At 42.7% G+C, this 16,957-nt stretch overlaps 1 long non-coding RNA gene across 1 annotated transcript in view; it reads right to left on the reverse strand.

The window, feature by feature from the left end:
• The window catches only part of LOC104971070 (uncharacterized), a 114,470-nt gene that overhangs the window by 40,312 nt on the left and 57,201 nt on the right, over positions 1–16,957 (reverse strand). Inside the window, exon 3 of the long non-coding RNA XR_001501674.3 lies at positions 10,361–10,456. This is a non-coding gene — a long non-coding RNA (uncharacterized lncRNA). The remainder of the gene's footprint in view (positions 1–10,360; positions 10,457–16,957) is intronic.

The raw sequence follows: 16,957 nt of genomic DNA on the forward strand, positions 1-16,957 counted from the left end.
CTCACCCTTTTAGTATCAATAGATGTCTATCAAAGTAGCCCATGATTTCATTTTTTCTTTTAGCAGCTTCTTCATACTGCACATTAGAATTGCTCCTAAGCTGATTGCTACACACTCTTCAGATTTCATAAAAAAGATGAAGAGTTGAACTCAGTGACAAACTTAGGATATTCACCTAGTTCCCCTCATGCTCCACATTCTTATAAAGGACTGAAGAGATGATTTTTAAAATACTGGACTATAAGAGGGGTGAAAAACACTAAGCAGTACCCAACATTAACTAGAAAATTTGAGACAAAAAGTCAGAAAGACAAAAACCAGACAGGATCAATTTGTTGGAGGAAAATATAACCAAACACCTGTGAGGAAGAAGGCTTCTACAGAGAGGGGTGATTGCACTGTCCTCCAAGCTCCAAGGCAATGGATCCAAGAAGCAAGAGGGGCAAATCCAGCAAAAAATGATAGAAGGTCAATTAGGTCACTGCATTTGGAGCAGCCACATCTCTTGGCTCCTCACTCTTGCCCTCTTGAACTGAGTGGTGACTAACAGGTTAAAGTGATAGACTTGGGGCCCCCAGGCTGGAGAGGCATCAGTCACCTGAAGCTATGGCAGAAAGTGGCTTGATGCTCACCAAGGCCATCTTCCTCTTCCTGTACACAGGAAAGCTATATTTGCCAGCTTCCTTTGTAGTTCGGTTGAGACAAGGAGATCAAACCAGTCAATCCTAAAGGAAATCCCCTGAATATTCATTGGAAGGACTGAGGCTGAAGCTCCAATCCTTTGGTCACCTGATGCGAAGAGCCAACTCATTGGAAAAGACCCTGATGTTGGGAAAGATTGAAGGCAAAAGGAGAAGGGGGAGGCAGGGGATGAGATGGTTAGATAGCATCACTGACTCAATGGACAAGAGTTTGAGCAAACTCTGAGAGATAGTTAAGGACAGCGGAGCCTGGTGTGCTGCAGTCCTGAGGGTCGCAAAGAGTCAGACACAACTTAGTGACTGAACAACATGTAATTACTTTCTAGCCAGTGGGGGTCAATGAAATGTACCCCTTCCAGGCCTGGTTATGAAAGTGCTGTACAATTATCCTCAGTCTTTCTTCTCTGAAAGTAAAGGATCCAAGGAAGGTCTATGAGGGGGCCCCAGAAGACAATGGAAATTGTCAGGATCCTGAATTCAAGAGAGAGAAAAACAAATCTTTATTGAGCTACTAAGTCTGTGGGTTATTTCTTAAAGTTACCATGAGTTCCCCGACTAATCCCATAGCCCAAGAAACCCTGAGAGGATATGGAAGAGCTACAACAAAAAAAAAAGCTGCACACCAGCATCTCCATCAGGGTGCTTCCAGGAAATGGACAGCATATTCAAGAAGTTTATCAATGAGATACTCACAAATAGACTATTTCAAGAGGTAAAGACAGGGCTGAGGGAATCATCCGGGGATGATGAAGCTCTCAAGGGTCTCAGTGGAGAACATGACCTCCTCCAGGCCTGAAGGGTGAAAGATGGAGCACTTACCAAGTTTTAGGGGAAGACTGTCCCTCAGAGGAGGACTTCAGAATCTAGGCAGAAATACCACCTCTGCCAAAACCAGGACGACAGAGGGAGGGTGAGAGAGAAGAGGAGATCGATACTCCTGTCTTTCTTCCTGTCCTCTAGACTCAGCTGAGTGTCCCTTTGGCTGAGCCAACCAAAAGGGAGTGGGCAAGGGAGCCCAGTGATGCAGAGATCAGCCTCCCAGGGCCCATAGTGAGGCTGATTAGGATGAAGCGTGGATTTGGGAGACAAACTGAGAAGAACCTGAACACCTTCCCAGCAGCCCATCCTGCCAATCCCCAGGCACCAGGGAAGGGCATCTGTGACCAGAAAGAGCATCCACAGAGAGACAAACTAAATGAAGATGACAAAGAATACAAAGAATCAAAGATTTAAGGAAAAAGGAGCACAAAAGCAGAAGAAAGAAGACATCAAAGCCTAAGGAGCAAATAGAAGAGGATTAACACATTTTATCTTGTGAAAATCCAAGAATTGGCTATTGCAAACCCCAGATGGCACAGTGGTAAAGAATCTGCCTGCCAAGCAGGAGACTCAGGTTTGATCCCTGGGTAGGAAAGATCCCCTGGAGAAGGAAATGGCAACGCAGTACAGCATTCTTGCCTGGGAAATCCTGTGGTCAGAGGGATCTGGCGGTCTACAGTCCATGGGATCACAAAGAGTCGGACACCACTTAGTGACTAAACAGAAGCAGCATCATATCTATAAATTAAGAATCAGCTACTATACAAGAAAATTTTAGAAATGTTAAGAATTGACTCAGAAAACAAAATAGTCACTGAATATATGGAGTGGAGAAAGTTCACAGTAACTTGTTGACCTGGAAAAATTGAGCCAAGGGATTCTTTAAGACTATATTACCAGAAGGAAAAAATGGAAAATACATATTTTTTAAAGAGTATGAAGTGCCAATCCATCTAGTGAAAATTCTAGAAATAGAGAACAGAAAAAATTCTAGGAATGGAAAAGAACAAGTAATGAAGGGAAAAAAAAATTTCCCAGGGCTGAATAAACATGAATTAAAACTTTTCATCAAGACCTACTCTTTGATTTTTTTTTTTTACTCTACTGTTTTAAAATTCAGAAGTTCAAAGATAAAAGAAAATCCTAAGTGCTTCTTTGAGAGAATAAAATAGGTTACTTAAAGTTAATGAGTTTCTGAGCAGCATCAAATTTCTCCTTGACAAGACTTAATGCTAAAAATATAATACACTAATACCTTAAAAGTTCTGACGGGCAATTACTTTGAATGTAGAATCTGATTCCTACCCAAATTAACTTTGAAAAGGAAAAACAAAGGCATTTTCACAGACATTCAAAGATTCACACACAGGCCTCCTCAAATAGATTTAACGAAGCAGGAAAGAGAAGTTAGTTCAAATAGAGGAAAATGTGGGACCCATGGATCAACAGAAAACAGAAAAACTAGTAAAAACATAGTTCACTTAGAGATATCTTTAAAAATTTTTGTAGATGGGAGGGAGGTTAGAAAGGGAGGGGATATATGTATACCTATGGCTGATTCATGTTGAGATTTGACAGAAAACAACAAAATTTCATAAAGCAATTATCCTTCAATAAAAAAAATTATTAAAATAAATTTTTGACAATAATTTGCAACTTAAAAATCCCAGAAGACCTCAATATGGGAGGCGGCAGGGTTGGGGAGTAGAGGGAAATTAGTGAAAATAATCCTAAATGTCTAGATTTGTTTGAAATGTGAAACAGAAATATTATAGATAACTAATTTCAAATAATTAATTTGGAAAGAGAGGTAGAAAATGTGAGTAGATGAATACCTATATAAGGATTTAAAAAGTAGCAAACTTGAGTCTTTAAAAAAAAAAGATGGTGCCAAGACCAAACATTTCCTAGGGATTTCTGTTCCTTAAAAAAAGTGGTAATCCTTAAATTATACATCTATCTGAAAGTACACAATAGTAAAGAGAATCCAGACTCATTCTGCACAGTTAACATCACTTTGATTCCAAAACCAGAAGACAAGGTGAACTCGAGACCAAAAGAAAGAAGAAGCCATAGGTCAAAGTTACCTATGTATGAACATAGATATAAAATACTAAAAAATATATTAGCAAATAAAATTCAGAATATATTATTATTTTTAATTATAGCCAAACAGAATCCACCTAGAAAATGCAAGAATAGGTCAATATTAGGAAAGTTATGATGCTGTTGTTTAGTCACTAAGTCATGCTCATTCTTTTGGGACCCAATAGACTGTAACTGGCAGGCAGTTCCCTCTGTCCATGGGATTTCCCAGGACAATATTAGGAAAGTTATGATGTCATCGGCATTCCCAGATATCTCAGTTGGTAAAGAATCAGCCTGCAATGCAGGAGACCCTGGTTTGGGAAGATCTGCTGGAGAAAGGGATAGGTTACCCACTCCAGTATTCTTGGGCTTCCCTTGTGGCTCAGCTGGTAAAGAAAGAAAAGAAAAGAAAGAAAGTGAAGTCACTCAGGCATGTCCAACTCTTTGTGAACCCATGGACTGTAGCCTACCAGCCTCCTCTGTCCATGGGATTTTCCAGGCAAGAATACTGGAGTGGGTTGCCATTTCAGCTGGTAAAGAATCTGCCTGCAATGCAGGAGACCTGGGTTCGATCCCTGGGTTAGGAAGATCCCCTGGAAAAGGGAAAGACTACCCACTCCAGTATTCTGGCCTAGAGAATTCATTCATGGACTATATAGTCCATGGGGTCGCAAAGAGTCGGACATGACTGAGCAACTTTCACTTTGCAGGATTGAGACCCAAGTATTAATGTGGGTTGGAATCACAATAAGAATAAAATAATAAGGGCTTATAGGCGTGAGAATCAGGATAAAAAATCTCTATTACAAAATGTAATGATAGATTTTGGAGAAGAAAATGGCAACCCACTCCAGTATTCTTGCCTAGAAAATTCCATGGACTGAGGAACCTTGTAGGCTACAGTTCATGGGATCACAAAGAGTTGGACACGATTGAGTGACTTCACTTTCACTTTCTTTAATGATATTTTTAATAAGGTAAATGCAGTCATTATGAATGGAAAGATAAAAATTATAAAGATGTTACTTCTCCCCAAATTAATCTGTAAATTCAATACAATTTGAATAATATCCAACAGAACTTTTTATGGAATTGGCAAGATGATTTTCAAGTTCATCATAAAGAGAAAATATAAGAACTTCGTTTTGAAAAGATCAAAGGGAACTATTAAATATCAAAACAGACTTCAAATCTGAGTTAATGAAAAGAGTGTGTTATTGGTACAGAAATAGAGAAATAAATCAATAAAATAACAGAGTCCAGAAACAGAAACAACCCAATGGGAAAAACATGGATAAACGAATGGTGTGGAGACAATTAGGTATTTATTAAGAAAAATTAAGCTAGACTTCCCTTCTATACAGAATACTTCAAAACAAAGCCCAGATGGGTTGAAAAGCTAAGCATCTTTTTTAAAAGACTATAAATATTAGCCAAAATATTGCCTAATATTGCATAAATAAATAAATATTAGGCAAAAATACAGAGAATTTATAACTTTGGATAAAGTCATTTTTAACCAAGACAAAACCAGAATTTCAAAAATCCAAAGATTTGCTATCGTGAACATTTAATGCATTCATAAGAAAAGATTCCTTTTAAAATTAAAACACAAGAAACAAACTTGGAGAAAATCTTTACAACAATTAATGAAGGTAATATCTAGACTCTTTAGAGAACTCATGCAAGTCCAGAAGAAAAAAAAAATTATAAAATGAAAACAAGAAAGGGTATAAACCAGAAATTCCAAATAATATAAAGGTACAAGTGTCCAAAAGCAAACGAAATGCTCTGATAATCTGGAAATTGCTAATTAAAACAAGAATAATGCTTTATGCCCTTATCAGCATGACAGAAATTTAATAGACTGATAAAAGCAGTGTTCATAAGGGTGGAATATGGGGGAAATTGGGGAATATGGGGGAAATTACATTCTTGGTAAAAGGACAAACTGATAAAGCTTTTCTGGTAATAATCTTCAGAAATCATAATCATTATCTTTGATCCAAGAATTCCTAAAGAAACACTCACAGATGTGTTATATATATAATGATATCTGATGCAATATTGCATGAAATAGCAAAAAAAAAAAAAAATCAGAAACATTTATGTGGGAAGCAGTTTAATAAATCACAATCACCAATTTAAAATCATGGGCTTTTATACATAACAGAGTGATATGAAAAAATGTCATAGAATATCTATAGAGCACTATCACTTTTTTATTAAAATGTGTATAAATCTGTGGTGGTAGAAAACCTACAGAGAAAAAACTGAACACACAGTTGTGTCCCCTCACTTTAGCCATCACAGCACACCATACCCAACTGCATTTATTTGTTTTCATGTCTGCCTCCTCCCTGAGCTATCACGGTTTTCTTTCTTTTTCTCTCCACAGAAAGCATTCTGCAGGCATCCGTTAAATGGCTGCATGGCTGTCTGACCTCAGCCCTGTCCTACTCAGCATTTTAGAGGTTAAAAGGATCGTATAATCCAATATGTCTCAGTTTCAATCCCAATAGTGCCATTTACTACTTGTATGACCTTGAGCCCCCCTTTTTTTCATCCATCAGAAGGAGAAATAATGCCTGTGGCATCTCACTGTTAGGAGGACTAAGAAAATACATGAAAAGCCCGTAGTGCAATGCCTGGTGCTGTTCTTACTGCTGTGAACCAACTTGGTCCAAACTTAGAGGTTTAAAACAGCAGCGATTCACTGTGCCCATGAACCCGATCTTGAGCAGGGCTCAGGAGGGAGAGTTCATCCTTGCCCCTCCTGGAAAGAGCCAGGGCCACTCTCCTGGGGCTGATCCATCACTTCCAAGGTGACCTGCCCTTAGCTGGCAACTGTTCTGGCTGTTGGTTCCTCCCCCAGTAAAACGTCTCCGCAGAGCAGCTTGAGTCTCCTCCCAACATGGTGGCTGGATTCCAAGAATAAGCATCTCAAGAAACAGGAGGTAGAAGTTGCCCGTATCTTCAGGTCTAGGCCCGAAAACTGGCACAATGTCACTTCCTCATATCTGTCGCTCAAGCAGTTACAGGGCCCAGATTCAGGCTGCCTCTGGACACGTATTATGTGCAAAATACACACACTGGGAGCAAGCCCAACCAAAGTCTCATTACTGTAAGTCAAGTCCAAGTATAAGTGAAGCTCCTTAGTGTGGCTCTTCCTAAAGAACTCACTGAGGTTGTTCATGACCATCTGAATGCAATGAACTATGGCATCCGGTCCCATCACTTCATGGCAATAGATGGGGAGGAAATGGAAACAGTGACAGACTATTTTCTCGGGCTCCAAAATCACTGCAGATGGTGACTGTAGCCATGAAATTAAAAGACTCTTGCTCCTTGGAAGAAAAGCTATGACCATCCTAGACAGCCTATTAAAAAGCAGAGACATTACCCACAAAGGTCCATCTAGTCAAAGCTATGGTTTTTCCAGTAGTCATGTATGGATGTGAGAGTTGGACTGTAAAGAGAGCTGAGCACTGAAGAATTGATGCTTTTGAACTGTGGTGTTGGAGAAGACTCTTGAGAGTCCCTTGGACTGCAAGGAGATCCAACCAGCCCATCCTAAAGGAAATCAGTCCTGAATACTCACTGGAAGGACCGATGCTGAAGCTGAAGCTCCAATACTTTGGCCACCTGATGCAAAGAACTGATTCATTGGAAAAGACCCTGATTCTGGGAAAGACTGAAGGCAGGAGAAGAAGGGGACAACAGAGGATGAGATGGTTGGATGGCATCACCGACTTGATGGACATGAGTTTGAGCACGCTCTGGGAGTTGGTGATGGACAGGGAAGCCTAGCATGCTGCAGTCCATGGAGTTGCAATGAGTCAGACACAACTGAGCAACTGAGCAACTGAACTGAACTGATAGAGGCTAGTTATTTTCAACCCTACATGCAGACACGTACTCCACACAAAATGGTGGGACGAGCATAGAATAACCACAGTAGACACTCCTGTTCAAAAAAGGGAGAAACAAGAGGCTGCATCAGCACAGTTGCAAAGCAGTTATGTGCTCCAGCTGTACAGATGGCGAAGTTTCTTTCTAGGGCCCTGGACTCTCTGGTGGATGTTGGCTGCACCCTCTGGACTGTCGTCTCTTCCTGTAACATCCTTTGTTTTCCGTAAGAACACTCCATTGGTGCTGTAGCTTTCTCAGCCTACTTCCTACCCATACAAGTTGGAGCTTTATTTTGTCTCTTTCAACTCAGCCTGGTGGTGCTTCCTATCAATAAGGGCTTCCCTGGTGCCTCATTTGGTAAAGTATCTGCCTGCAATGCAAGAGACCTGGGTTCAATCCCTGGGTCAGGAAGGTCCCATGGAGAAGGAAATGGCACCCCACTCCAGTATTCTTGCCTGGAGAATCCCATGGACAGAGGAGTCTGGCAGGCTACAGTCCATAGCTTGACAAAAAGCCAGACATGACTGAACAACTAACACACATCAGTTAGTAAGTATTAGAGTCAAGGTCAGGAAGCAACAGTTAGAACTGGACATGGAACAACAGACTGGTTCCAAATAGGAAAAGGAGTACGTCAAGGCTGTATATTGTCACCCTGCTTATTTAACTTCTATGCAGAGTACATCATGAGAAATGCTGGGCTGGAAGAAACACAAGCTGGAATCAAGATTGCCGGGAGAAATATCAATAACCTCAGATATGCAGATGACACCACCCTTATGGCAGAAAGTGAAGAGGAACTAAAAAGCCTCTTGATGAGAGTGAAAGTGGAGAGTGAAAAAGTTGGCTTAAAGCTCAACATTCAGAAAATGAAGATCATGGCATCCAGTCCCATCACTTCATGGGAAATTGATGGGGAAACAGTGGAAACAGTGTCAGACTTTATTTTTCTGGGCTCCAAAATCACTGCAGATGGTGACTGCAGCCATGAAATTAAAAGACGCTTACTCCTTGGAAGGAAAGTTATGACCAACCTAGATAGCATATTCAAAAGCAGAGACATTACTTTGCCAACAAAGGTCCATCTAGTCAAGGCTATGGTTTTTCCTGTGGTCATGTATGGATGTGAGAGTTGGACTGTGAAGAAGGCTGAGCACCGAAGAATTGATGCTTTTGAACTGTGGTGTTGGAGAAGACTCTTGAGAGTCCCTTGGACTGCAAGAAGATCCAACCAGTCCATTTTGAAGGAAATCAGCCCTGGGATTTCTTTGGGAGGAATGATACTAAAGCTGAAACTCCAGTACTTTGGCCACCTCATGCGAAGAGTTGACTCATTAGAAAAGACTCTGATGCTGGGAGGGATTGGGGGCAAGAGGAGAAGGGGACGTCAGAGGATGAGATGGCTGGATGGCATCACTGACTCGATGGACGTGAGTCTGGGTGAACTCCGGGAGTTGGTATTGGACAGGGAGGCCTGGCGTGCTGCAATTCATGGGGTGGCAAAGAGTTGGACATGACTGAGCAACTGATCTGATCTGATTGAGTCAATAATACTATATTATTAGAGTCAATGTGTGCTATAAACAAAGTGAATTTAGCATGCGTCCATGCATGCTAAATTGCCTCAGTCATATCTGACCCTGCAACCTTATGGACTGTAGCCTGCCAGGCTCCTGTATCCATGGGATTCTCCAGGCAAGAATACTGGAGTGGGTTATCATGCCCTTCTCCAGGGGATCTTCCCGACTCAGCAATCAAACCCATGTCTCAGTTTCCTGCATTGGCAGGTGAGTTCTTCACAACTAGCGCCACCTGGGAAGGCCAGGGGCTCTTACTGTTACTATGATTAATAACATGGATAAAGATACTAAGGTGCCTTACCAAGCAGGCAATATTTACAGAATCTTTGCAGAACACAATTAAATAGGGAAAAAGAACAAGATGACATTTAATAAGGGTAAATAAAAGTCCTGTATGTAGACTTTAAAAATCAATTTCATAATTACAGGATGGGGAAGCTTTGGTTTACTGGCATGCCTGTCTCCCCAACTAAGCTGTAAGCCTTTTGTAGGAGAAAATTGAGGGGATTCAGTTGACAGCAAGCTCACAATGAAACAAAAGCATGAAGAGACACACACTGTAAGTGGCATTCTGACAATGTAGCTTATAATCAGGATGGTGAGGGAAGTAAAACCACATCACAGGAGTAACTTTTGAGCAAAGAAATGACTTCACCAGGAGAAGAAAAAGCCTCAGGGAAGTAAGACCAACCTGGGGGCAGGTGAGCCAACTTCATAGTCTGAAAGGCTGTCATGTAAAAGAAGAGATGGACTTGGCTCCAGAGGACAGAGTTGGCATGGATGGGGTGGTACCTCCAGGAAAGCTGACTTCCATAAGAAAAGCACTAGAGCCGTTGCTGTCAACCTCAGAGTTATTGGCATCATGTCAAGAGTTTTAAGTAATACTGATGCCAGGACCCACCCCCCAGAACAATCCTATCTGAGTCTCTGAGCATGGGCCCCAGGCAGTAAGGATTTTGTCAGACTTACCAGGAGGTTACATAGTGCTGCCATGACGGTATATGTGGGACTGACCCAGATAAGTGAGCAGACTTACAGAGAATTGACTTATCCATCACCAGAGGGGTTCCAACAGGAGTCAGTATTGTGACTGGAGATTCTGCATTAAGTGAGGGACCAAGTGAACTTAAAAAACCCCTATAAGATCCACAGATTCAAGGGCGGTAAATGAATCAACTCCATCACAGAGAACTCAGAGATTTTTCCTTGCTGAGGGAGCTGTGTGCCGAGGCCCACATCCTCCAACCATGGCGCTCTTACCTCCTGGAACAGAGAGCTGTACTCCCTCCTCTCCACAGCAGGGGTCTCTCAGATAGGCTTCTGGGCCCAAACGGGCAGTTTGAGTCAGAGAGTAACCTGTTTGGAATGGTTAAGAAAATGGGAAGTTTAGGGGAGAGCAAGAGAGGAAATGAGGCACGAAAGCCCATGACCTGGGTATTTGAAATTCTGTGACCCCATTTCTACAGAGGCCCTCCTGCCTCCTCAATTTCCACCCACTGAATCCTCAACCCAACTCCAGCTCTTCATTTTTTTTTAATGTTTATTGGAGTATAGTTGCTTTCCCATGTGGTTACTTTCTGTTGTACCACAAAGCGAATCAGCTATATGTACACATACATGCCCTCTTTTTTGGATTTCCTCCCCATTTAGGTCCCCACAGTGCACTGAGTAGAGTTCCCTGGGCTATACAGTCCTTTTGCACAGCAGAGTGTGTCAGTTGCCCCGTTGTTAGGCTGACTCTTTGCGACCCCATGGACTATAGCCTGCCAGACTCTTCTGTCCATGGAATTCTCTAGGCAAGAATACTAGAGTGGGTTGCCACTTCCTTCCCCAGGGGATCTTCCCAACCCAAGGATCAAACCCAGGTCTCCCACATTGCAGGCAGGTTTTTACCATCTGAGCTACCAGGGAAGCCCTTGGCACAGCAAAGGAAACTATAAACAAGGTGGAAAGGCAACCCTCAGAATGGGAGAAAATATTTGCAAGCAAAGCAACTGAAAAGGGATCTATCTCCAAAATATACAAGCAGCTTAATATCACACACATAAACAACCAAATCAAAAAATGGGCCTTAGACCTAAGGAGACATCTCTCCAAAGAAGACATCCAGCTCTTTATCTCAAGCTGAACTGTTCTCTTTTTTTGAATTGCGTTTCTTTCCATTTAGACAGCTAACATTATCTGCCATTTGCTGTTGGCACAGTCCTCGTGAGATAGTTCATTCTTGTAAGTCAGTGTCTGGAGCCTCAGCTACCCAATTCTCTGCCCTTTTCTGAGCTCTCCAGTTCATTTCTAGACCTTTTTATTAATGAAGTGCAGTAGGGCATTAAACATTCCAGCTCTTACCAGCAGCCTGGAAAGGGAAATAACCATTCTGATCATCAGATGATCCACTTCTGCCAAAATTGTATTTCACAAGCAGAATCCTTCCACGTCACGACTCCCGCCTTGAAAGAAGACACCAGTGCAACCCCATATCCCACACACCAAGAGCAGATACCTAACATGTCCAGAAGGATATCTTCTTTTTCCACAAGATCTTAATTGTTTTTCTATTTTCAAATACGGGGATCCCTGACATCGAGCATTGACCAGCACAGGTGGCCAAAAAGAAAAATTTTCTTATAATTTGAATACAGATGAAAGAGGGGGAAAAAAGTGTTCTAAATCACAGCACTGTCTTCTGAAGGCCAAGTGCATATTATAAAACTTTCCCGGTTCATTTCAAGCAACTGTTGAGCTCATCAATGCTTTATTTGTGAAAGCAAATGCCTAGCCTTACAAAACATCTATTCAAACAACCATGACTCAGAATTCTGGGACTTTCCTGCCTGTCTGGGAATTATGCTTATGATACAAATGCCGAGTTAATAAAAGCCCGCCTTCCACGCGTCAAAGACCTTTGCAATCTTAAAGAAAGAGGAAAAAAAAGAAAGCTTGCACTGGCAGCCCTTCTTTTGCTATGTAAATGACATTTGTGAGGTTTCATTGTACTTAGAAATAATCAGAGGATTTTTAGGGCAGTGAAACTACTCTGTGCTCACTGCACTGGTGGATACATGTCATGATACACTGATCCAAGCCCAGAGAAGGCGTAGCACCAAGAGTGAACCCTCATGTAAACTATGGACTCTAGGTGATGATGCCGTGTCAATGTATGTTTGTCAACTGTAAGAAACGTACCCCTTTGGCCAGGGCTATTGGTAATGGGGAGGCCATGTTTGTGTGGAGATAGGGCGGTGTTTGGGAAATCTCTGAAACTTCTGCCCAATTTTACTATAAACCTAAAACCTCATCTAAAAAGTGAAGTCTATTTAAGAGACATCCATGTAGAGAACAAATGTATGGACACCAAGAGGGGAAAGGTGAGTGGGATGAATCGGGAGATGGGGGTTGACATATACGCTAGGGATATTATGCATAAGGGCTTCCCAGGAGGCGCTAGTGGTCAAGAATCCACCTGCTAATGCAGGAGACACAAGAGATGAGGGTTCGATCTCTGGGTCAGGAAGATCCCCTGGAAAAGGAAATGGCACCACAGTCCAGTATCTTGGCTGGAAAATTCTGCAGACAAGAGGAGTCTGGCGGACTACAGTCCATGGGGCTACAAAGAGCGACTGAGCACTCTATGCATAAAATAGATAATTAAAGAGAACCTACTGAATAGCACAGGAAACGCTCTGTGGTGACCTAAATGGAAAGAAAATCCAAAAAAGAGGAGATATATACATAAAAGCTTAGCTGATTCACTTTGGGGTCCAGTAGGAACTAGGCTTCCCAGCTAGTGCTGAGGGCAAAGAACATGCCTGCCAATGCAAGAGACAAGAGAGACGTGGGTTCGATCCCTGGGTCGGGAAGATCCCCTGGAGAAGGGAATGGCAACCCACTCCAGTATTCATGCCTGGAGAATCCCACGGACAGAGGAGCCTGGCAGGCTGCAGTCCATGTGGTCGCAAAGAGTCGGACATGACTGAAGCGACTTAGCACGCATGCACAGTAGAAACCAACATTGTAAAGCATCTATGGTCCAATTAAAATTTTTTAAACCAAAAGTAAAGTCTATTCTTTAAAAACTAACCATCTTGTTGGAAGAAGGTCTTAGTGCTCTCATGGACTCTGAATGAATTTTGCAAGAATGCTTCCTCTTGAAACACAGGAAAGTATGGATACATCGAGGATGTTGCCTTTGGAAGCTGGAGTTTTTAGGGTAGATTGTTACTCCTTTGAGGTGTCTGTACCTATCTCCCAACCTGGAAATCTCTTCCCCCTCCTCCCTGTCACGCTGAACTCAGCTGAAATGTCATCCTCTCGGAGAACCCATAACTCCTTCCTTCTCTCCCTCATCATCCTACCTGAAATAGCCCCCGTTTCTTGGCATCACACCAGCCTGTCCTTCCATCACTGCACCCCAGTCTTAACCCAGTGTGTCATAATGCTTTTCTCTCTCCCTCAGATTAGAGTTTGCCCCGTGCTGAGAAAGGTGTCTCTTCATTCTGTAATATTTATCAAGAACCAATGAACCATTAGAGAGAGGTGTCTGCCTCCATTCCCAGAACCCTGCCCAGTTGATACAGAGAAAGTCAGATCTCTGTGTTAAACCACCAGCAGTGAATCACCAGGTCATCCACAGCATAGATCTATTTGGGGGTTGGCAGGGCTTCCCAGGTGGCTTAGACGGTAAAGAATCTGCCTGCTTTTCAGAAGACCCAGGTTCAATCTGTGGGTCGGGAAGATCCTCTGGAGAAGAACATGGCATCCCATTCTAGTATTCTTGCCTGGAGAATCCCATGGACAGAGGAGCCTGGTGGGCTACAGTCCATGGGGTCGAAAAGAGTCAGACAGGACTAAACGACTAACACTTTCACTTTCAGGAGCTGGAAGAGGACTGAGGGAGGGCAAAGAAGAAGGGATGGGGGAATCATTCAGAAGTTAAGAAACCACACTGTCACTTGGTTAAGATCCATAGACTCCACTCTTAAATGGATATCACAGCCTAAGATATTTATGAATATTGAAAATATCCCACTCCCTTGGGATAATGGCTTAAAAACGCAATGAGGCCACTTATATGCTCACAAGCCTCCCAAGCAATCAGTGGGAAATTTACTTGGAGGTTCCATGGTTTGTTTGCCAACTCCCAAGAATACACACACATAGCAGCAGCAGCAGCATCCAGACCTTCTAACACTCTCGGATCTTGACCTGGTTAGGCAAAACTTGCTAAGTCCCCTTAGTGAGACGGGAGTCACCTCTAATACGCTTTCTCCCAACACCCATTATCTGTGTCACCTCCCTTCCCACATTCTACTGCTCAACACCAAGCTCCCAAAAAGTGTTCAGTGGCCACAGCCATGGTGGAGGAGCCAGGAGATACATACATATTCCAGGGGAGGGAGTTATTTAGTTTCATCCGTGCATTAGACCCAACACAAGGGGGAAAAGTCAGCAAGTGCAAGGGAAAAAGTTTCTTTGATCTTCAGTCTGGAAACAAAACACATTGACTTGAAGCCATGAGAAGCCAGAAACCATGAGAAGCCAAATGAGAAACCACAACTTGACTCTCAAAATTAAACATCATTATCAAGTTTTTGCAGGTCCCTTACGGCCCCTAAAAGCTCCATTTCAAAACAAACTAAAACTATGGCTGGAGCTGAAGAGGCTCTCATAATAGGTGAGCCTGTGGCCTGGGTGAGAGTCAATGTCTTTCTCAGCTCCCCTCGCTCAAAGGCATTAACACCTAAAATCTTCACCCCCAACATAACTCAGTGCGGCCACTCTTTTTATCTTGGCAGCCTCTGGAAAACTTTCGCCAAGGTTCTGGGCTCTTTCAGTCAACATGACCAATTCCACATCCTTTTATTAATTACTAACCATTTCCCCTTGTAGTCCTTCCTGAAATCCCTGCTTTGATCTGCCTGACATGTCATATGGTGAGCGCGTCAGAGACCAACCCCTCCGGTGGCTGACTCAGAACTGGCAGGCCTGGCAGACACACACACAAGTAAGGGAGACATTTCCTGGAGATGCTAGAGGAATTCTACCAGGAAATTGACAGCCATGCGCAGAGAATTCATTTTGTTCATTCCCTCTCTATTTATGGATTGATCGTCTCTTGATATGTGCTAAAAAAACAAATTTCAGGGGCTATCATAAATGCCCTACATCCTGTCCCTAACTTATTTAGTTCAAGAAAAGAGTGTGGATTATGAAACCAGTCAATTCTGATGAGCTAAATTAGGTTCTTAACCAAGAAGACCCACAGACAAGTCCCCTGGCAGCTTCTGTTAACTTTTCCAAAGGCACCTAGGTGTCTGAAGCTCCTGATCAGGTCAGAATGGCTAGTGATGCCACGCTCTCTCAATTCATCCCACCTTCTCCTTCCCTGACTCTGTCCACAATTCTGTCCTCTGTCTGTGAGAGAGTAGCTTTGAAACATATACACTACCATATGTGAAATTAGACAGTCAGTGGGAATTTTCTGTGTAACACCGGGAGCTCAAATCCAGCACTCTGTGACAACCTAGAGGGGTGGGATAGGTTGGGGAGGTGCGGGGGGGAGTTCAAGAGGGACGGAACAAACATGTACCTCTGGCTGAGTCATCTTGATTTACAGCAGAAGCCAATTATATATATATATATATATATATATATATATATATATACACACACACACATGGTGTGGTGGTTTAGTCCAACTCTTACAACCCCTTGGACTGTAGCCCACCAGGCTCCTCTGTCCATGGGATTCTCCAGGCAAGAATACTGGAGTGGGTTGCCATTTCCTTCTCCAGGGGATCTTCCCAGCCCAGGAATCGAACCCAGGTCTCCTGCATTGCAGGAAAATTCTTTACCGACTGAGCTACAGGGGAAGCCTATATATATACATATATATATATATATATATATATATGTATATATATTTAAAAGAATGGCTTGTGATGAGACGCCTAGTCTTGTAACCAGGATGTAAGACGTGAGCTGATGGCCCCCCTCCAGCTCCACTATCTTCCTTGGACTCCTCTGTATATAAACAGCCTTTCTGATATTTCAAATTGGCCTAATGAGAAGCGGGAAGTATTTCCAAGGGCAACATACAAATCTGTTCTCTCCCCGCAGCCTGACAACAGATGCTTCCAGGGAAGTCTGAGGCAAGCATTGTACTGAATTTAACAAAAATAATTGAATTTTTGGAGCCTACCCCAAGGATTGAAAAGAAAATGGCCATTACCAGCAAGCAGCTGATCTTACATGAAGCTGAAACTGGCCACATGATTAAAAACATTAAATGACCAATGATTTGCCCTTAATGAATATTCAGATCATTTCCATTTAACAAAAAGGTGAATCTTTCTTCTTTGCACAGCTTAAGATGCAGGTAAGCTAAAGCTCATCTTAACTTCCTCTTGGCAACCCCTGCACAGACAAGTCGGTCTTGCCTATTCCACTGCAATAAAAAAATTTAAAAAAAAATGCTACATCAACTGTGCTTCTGCTGAAATTGCTGTCTGACACTCCAGTGTTCTTGCCTGGAGAATCCCAGGGACAAGGGAGCCTGGTGGGCTGCCGTCTACGGAGTCACACAGAGTCGGACACAACTGAAGTGACTTAGCAGCAGCAGCAGCAGCAAAGATCAAAGGGGCCTTTTCCCCTGCAGATTACTTGTCTACCATGCCCTGGACTCTCAGTGTGGTCTCAGCGGCTCCCTCTCGTCCCGTGCTGCTCTGGAGTTAGCAGCCGCCTAGCTCTCCCAGCTATAGGATCTGGCTTGTAATGACAGTAATTGCCAGTCTGTTAACTTACCTCCAATCAGGAAGGAAAATGCCCTCGGGCCACACTTCTCAGAACCACATGAAGAGA

Source organism: Bos taurus, chromosome 1, assembly GCF_002263795.3.
Source record: "Bos taurus isolate L1 Dominette 01449 registration number 42190680 breed Hereford chromosome 1, ARS-UCD2.0, whole genome shotgun sequence".
NCBI lineage: Eukaryota > Metazoa > Chordata > Mammalia > Artiodactyla > Bovidae > Bos > Bos taurus.